This window comes from Bison bison, unplaced genomic scaffold (genome assembly GCF_000754665.1).
Source record: "Bison bison bison isolate TAMUID 2011002044 unplaced genomic scaffold, Bison_UMD1.0 scf7180017864306, whole genome shotgun sequence".
In the NCBI taxonomy this organism is placed as follows: domain Eukaryota; kingdom Metazoa; phylum Chordata; class Mammalia; order Artiodactyla; family Bovidae; genus Bison; species Bison bison.
In genome coordinates, this window is record NW_011494878.1 from 604,903 (window position 1) to 611,375 (window position 6,473).

The following is a 6,473-nucleotide window of genomic DNA, read 5'->3' on the forward strand; positions in this document are numbered from 1 at the left end:
GGCTTTCAACTATCAGTTGGATCCCTTACTATGCTTACAGTTTCAAGGGTTATTGGGGAAGTTTAGGCAATGGTTTGGTAGGATCTATATGAACTTTAATAGGTTCTCTTCTGATTATTTTCCCATAACAGTGGAACTGTGAGCCCATGGAGTGTCAGGTTCAGTTTCAGTATTTATCTGGGGCATGCACCAAAAATAATGCAATATTAAATATACACCAGAGTATTGGGGACTATTGGTGAGATTCTTGAGGACTCCTTTACTCATAAGCAGGTTGATTCTGTTCCCCGTTAGTTTTTGGTGCATAATTTCAAAGGCATTTCTCAAATGAACAAACTTGTTCAAAGTCAATGTTCCTCAGAGTAGAAGGCCCAGAGCATCCTTGGTGAAGTTATGCCATTTAGAGAGAGAGACCCAAGAGTTGGTTGATGTTGCAAAGAAACAATATAAGAAGCAGGAGGTTTCCTGGAGGAGGAGAGGAATTAGACTTAGGGAACATGATGAGAGCCGGCAACATCAGGTCGGAATGTCATGCTTGTGCACCTCATGTCTCTCAGGACACATAATTGAGATGGAAGAACCCCATCCAGTTTTACTGACAACTGCAATAAAGTTTGTCCTCATGGCTGAACCCTAGACTCACAGGTCGAGGAGGCTCTGCCTGTGTTCTGCACCATAACTCTCCTCCTCCTGACAGACAACACTTTTAGACAGTACAACACAAAATAGAAACACAAAAGACAGCAAAAAAGATGCAAAAGAATGATCTGATTCTATCAAAGATGCCAGTCAAATGGGAATCAACAACAAAACCTGAGTACCAAATAGCCCAGGACTGCAACTAAATAGCCCAGGAATCTAACATAAAGACAGCAGAAGTTTAAAAAAAGAGAGAGCAGAGGTAAGACCCCAAATGAAGAATTGCAAGGTACGAGGAGGCCACATGTATCGCATCTGCTTGAAGTCTTCAGTCTGAGACAACAAGCAGACTATGATGCAGACCATATCTTGGTGGGGCCACCAGGAAAATGATACAGATGAAGATTGCCCCAATGAAACAGGCAAAGGCCATTTATTCAGAGCTTGCCATAGAAAGGGGGTCAGACCCATCACTTATTTTTGACAGAGACTCAAAGGCAGGCTGGGTTCCCAGATGGCTCAGTGGTAAAGCATCCACCTGCCAATGCTGGAGATGCAGGTTCAACCCCTGGGTCAGGAAGATCCCTTGGAGGAGAAAACAGCAACCCACTGTAGTATTCTTGCTGAGATAATCCCATGGTTAGAGGAACTGGCAGGCTATAGTGCATGGATTGGCAGAGTTGGACACGACTGAACACACACACAGACATGCAGAAGCAGGCTGAGGAAAACTTTATAGTTTAAAAGAAAATCCTCAGAGGTTGGTGGGAGATTTAGGGTTCTTTAAACTACATCCTTCTGATACTAATCATACCACAGTTGCGCTTTAGCATTTTTCCCAAGGGAACTATTTTATAAGCCCCAGTATATCACCCATTATCTCCCATAGAATTTGCATTATGCATTATCTTCTCTCTAAATTCAAATTACATATATTTACTGTATGATTTTGGAGAAGGCAATGACACCCCACTCCAGTACTCTTGCCTGGAAAATCCCATGGATGGAGGAGCCTGGTAGTCTGCAGTCCATGGGGTTGCTAAGAGTTGGACACGGCTGAGCCACTTCACTTTCACTTTTCACTTTCATGCATTGGAGAAGGAAATGGCAACCCACTCCAGTGTTCTTGCCTGGAGAATCCCAGGGATGGGGAAGCCTGGTGGGCTGCCATCTATGGGGTCTCACAGTCGAACACAACTGAAGTGACTTAGCAGTGTATGATTTGGCAGTCAATAAGCTTATAATTTAAATTCATCGATGGCAGAACCTAAACTGTATTTTTAAAACAATTCTAATGGAGGATTCAAAGAACAGTTTTAAAGAAATGACACACTGCTATGATTTCATGCCAGATCCTGCACTGAGAGAGCCTCTACAGTTTCTTGAGTTTCCGTTTTCCTGTTGTAAACTGAAGACCATAACCTATTCCATAGAGGTATCAAAAGACTCTCCCTAGAGCATGACCAGGCAACCAGACCGAAGTGTAGTTGTGGCAGGCAGAAAATGTAATCAGGCTTGTCATCTGCTCTAGAAGCTGGTCAAATGGTAGAGATTCTGGAAAAGAGGGATAATTACATATTACTATAACCAATTCAATATATATTTATTGACCACTATGTGCAAAGTCCTGGGAGACAAAAGACATGACCCTTATTTTCAGAAGCTTAGAGACCCATGGAGTCTATAATTAGATGAATTCTTTACCCTTGAGTCAGGTTGAGGGGGAAAGGGTGTCAGAACTGTAAATGTTTTCATTTGTTCAGAAATGATAATAAGAGCAGAATGAGACCTTGAAGTTGGGTAGAGACAGGATATTCTACAAGCCTGGCTTAGAAGTAGACTTCCAGACTCTCCTACCCATGGGATTTTCCACAGGACATATCCAAGGAGAACATCCGGCTTAAAGACATCCCAACAACCATCACCAGTAAAGACAGCGGTCATTAGGAAACCCCTCAGAACACCACCTAGAGTGACCTTCCCTAGTGGCAAAGAGTCTGCCTGCAATATGGGAGACCTGGGTTCAATCCCTGGGTTGGGAAGATCCCCTGGAGAAGGGAATGGCAACCCACTCCAGTATTCTTACCTGGAAAACCCCATGAACAGAGGAACCTGGTGGGCCCCAATCCATGGAGTCGCAAAAAGTTGAAGCGACTAACACACAGAACACCACCACTCCCACAGGAGGCACCCCCTAGTCACCCCAGACTTCTGCTCTAACTGATGCACTTCATGAGAGCCATGAGCTCTGCCTACCACATACCTGCTAGGCATAGTGCCAAACACTTCAAATACAAAATTGTTTAATCCTCACAACAATCTTAGGAAGTACATGCTGTGTTACTGTCCCCATAACATAGTTGAGAAAACAGGCTTGAAGAGGCTAAGTCCACGAAGCCTGCCAAGGTAACCAAATGCGGAAAGCAGAGCCCAGATAAGAGACCTAAGCCCTCTTAGCACAGTCATGTCCTGCCCAGACAAAGGCAGATGCCCGGTATCTCCTCTACTGCTCGGCTTGGGGCCTGACAAAGTGCCTTGGGGATGTCTCTGGAACAGCAATTGAACGATGGGAATGTCAGGGACGGCTTTTCTGCCCCCTCACCCACTGAAGTCAAGCAACGTCAGATCTCGAAGTCATTTTCCATAATGACTTCCAAAATCTACCCCAATCCCCTCCTTTCACATACAAGGAAATTAAAGGCCAAAGAAATGGAGTGACTGGAAGCCAGGGCTTCCTCGCTGGGGCTAAACACGCAGCCCAGCACTCCTGAGGATGCTCAGACATCTCTGGCGACCTGTCACTCCTCAGCTCACTTCCCACGCAGGCACTTAACGCCCCCTCGGTCTCCCAAGTCAGGGTTCCCGGGCAGGATCAGCACTGCCATCCTCTTTTGAGTCCCTCCCTTTTGCAAAGCCAGCCGTCCGGCCCAAGCTGGTACTCCCGTCCTTGTAGACGCCTGCTCGGGCAAAAGGGGTTTCCTGCCTCCCGCACTCTCCCAGCCTCCACAAATCGTTTTTTGAACTAGACACACGCGGTCACGCACACAGTGTAACAGATCATGGATTATAATCAGTACTGGATGCTAATTATTGCGCTTTCTTCGCCAAGCACTGCGCGCGGATGGGGCGGGGGCGGGGCCGGGGCGGGCGTGGGCGTGGCGAGATCGCTCCGCTGCGGCGGCCCCATTTCCTCACGCGCGCCGGAAGTGGAGGTCGGCGGCGCGGCTGCGCGCCCCGAGGGTGGGAGGTGAGGAGGTGGCGGCTTCAGAGAGCCGGGCGCCGCCCAGCAGTGCCTGCGGCTGGGGAGCTGGCGGCAGGGCAGCGGCTGCCGTGAGCAGATGGGGGAACGCGGTGAGGACCCAGCCCTCCTGGCTCACCGGCCTGCAGCTTCCAGAGCGCGGGTCCGGCCCTTGTGGGCGTGGGGGCGCGGGTCCCGGACTGTGGGTCTCGGTCCTGGTCGGGTCACCTCACGGACGAGCTCTCCGGGGGGTCCTGTCCGCGTGGGGTCGCCGCACGGACAAGCCCTCCGGAGCCGGCTCCCGTGTCAGGAAAAGCTGCGGTTTTTCGGAGCGGTTTGAGTTGTCTTTTTATGAACAGTGCTGCCAGAGACCGTTGGTTTGCGTGTTTTATTTTTATCACGTTTTTTAAAAAAACCAATACACCACTGTCTCTGCTCCCCTCAGTGGATAAACTTTGTAGTCAGCTGTTACCTCTTTATTGCGTTAAATTAGTATTCTCTGGCGGCAGCCTCGCTTTCTGCCAGACGCTAGGCGCCTTTGAAAGACACACATTTGTGGAGCAATTAGTGGGGCTGAGGAGACCAAGGGACGGGAAACCTCTTGCATTTTCAGACTTCATCTTGAAAATTATACTATTCCAGAGCAACTTGCAGAGGAATAATTTGTAAACGCCATAGTGAGGCTTTTGTTGATATTATTGGCAGAATGAAAATTTGATTGTAAAAATCTTAAGCTTTTATCCTTCAGCCTGCTTTTCAGATTTATATGCGATGTCTGGATATTTAACTATCATTGATGGTTCTCAGGAGCTGGGCCTTCACTTTTGCTGGAATTAATGTTGTATTAAAATGTGTACTTCAAATGTGGAAGTAGGACTCCCAAGTATCTTATGACTGAGAATGTTAACGTTGGTTTTGTATTATTATTCTGATACCGTTTGTTTTAAATTGTCTTATGACTTAAAGAATGTAAAAAGGATTTTGGATATCCAGTATTTGTGGCTCAGAGAATTTTGGCATAAACATAGTTTTAGTCCATCAGTTTGGAAATTACATTTTTTCTTAACTTTTTGATTGAAGTATAAAATATATATGAAGTCATAAAGTGCATGAATCTTAGTTGTACAGCTCAGTGAACTTTTATGTATTTATTAAGTTTTGCAACCACCAGCCACATCATATTATATACCTATGGAACGTTTCCATCATTCCAGGAGTTTCCCCCTGCTGCTTCTAAGTCAGTTATACCCCTCTGCCCGCCCCCCCCATCCGTATTCAGATTTCTGTCTTCTATTCGTTTTGTTTAGTTGGGGGTTTATATTAAAGGAATCATACAGTATACTCCACATACTGCTTATGAGTTTCACCCATAATGTTTCATGTATCAGTAGTTTGTTCTTTTTTATTGTGTGTAGAATCCATTGCATGATTATATGACTATGCTGTTGGTTGATCTTTTTGTTTCCAGTTTTTCTATATTGTGTATTTTGAAGACTGCTATGAACATTCTTAACAAATGTCTTGGTGAAGATCTGTGTCAGCTGTGGAATGGCTAAATCATAAAGTAGATGGAAAATTACTTCTTAACCATCCTGGAGTCTTCCTTTTTAAAAAAATACAATTTGTTATCTTAACTTTTGTAACATTAAAGATTGGTAAAAAGCATAACCATTAATATTTTCAAGACTTAAGTGATTTATTACCATATTATTTACTCCTTGGATTGCACATCTATGATTGTCATTATTTAACTGTCCCTTAGTTAAGTCTGTTGGATAAAGCTGGTGCCGTTTTGTTCCCAAAACTTAGGTAAGAACTGTTGTTACTCAAGTTAGTGGTTGTTAGGGGAAATGAAACACCGAAAGAAGGTGACTAAAAATGGATTGAAGAGTCATAGGATTGCAAGTCAAAACACTTAACACTGTTGTTGTCATACTGCACAAAGTTCTGAGTATAAATGTAAAATTGAATTATAAGATTAGTTACAATTGTGAATTTACTACAGGAGTACAGTGATTTCCACCTGTGCTGAGATAGTGATACATTTATAATGGAAACAGACCACAAAGATCACTAAACATTTGTGGGAAATGGTAGCACATAAAAGACACCCCTGACTGAACAAAACACAAAGGACTGGACCTGAAACAATGGAGTTCATGTAAGAAAAAGAAGAAAGCTTTAATATAAGTATTAATATGCCCAGATTTGGGAAGGTATGGCTCCCCCAGTGGCTCAGTGGTAAAGAATCAGCCTGCAGTGCAGGATATGCAGTAGATGTGTGTACGATCCCTGGGTGGGGAAGATCCCTGGAGGAGGAAATGGCAACCCACTCCAGTAATCTTGCTGGGACAATCCCATGGATAGAGGAGCCTGGTGAGCTACAGTCCATGGGGTTGCAAAGAGTCGGACATGACTGAGCAGCTGAGCACAGTCAGCAGTCACATACCTACTGAATATATACCAGCTGGCCTGAAAATACACAGTCAGTTCTTGAATATTAAAACATAGAGTGTTGGAAAAAGAACTTCCCTGGTGGTCCATTGGTTAAGACTCCAGGCTTCCACTGCAGGCGGCAAGGGTTCCATCCCTGGGT

At 45.0% G+C, this 6,473-nt stretch overlaps 1 protein-coding gene across 2 annotated transcripts in view; it reads left to right on the forward strand.

Annotated features, from left to right (window-relative positions):
• Positions 1–3,845: 3,845 nt before the first annotated feature.
• The window catches only part of CSGALNACT2 (chondroitin sulfate N-acetylgalactosaminyltransferase 2), a 52,441-nt gene continuing 49,813 nt past the window's right edge, over positions 3,846–6,473 (forward strand). For both annotated transcript variants that reach the window (XM_010852001.1, XM_010852002.1), the window contains exon 1: positions 3,846–3,990. The gene's annotated coding sequence lies outside the window, so the exon portion shown is untranslated. The remainder of the gene's footprint in view (positions 3,991–6,473) is intronic.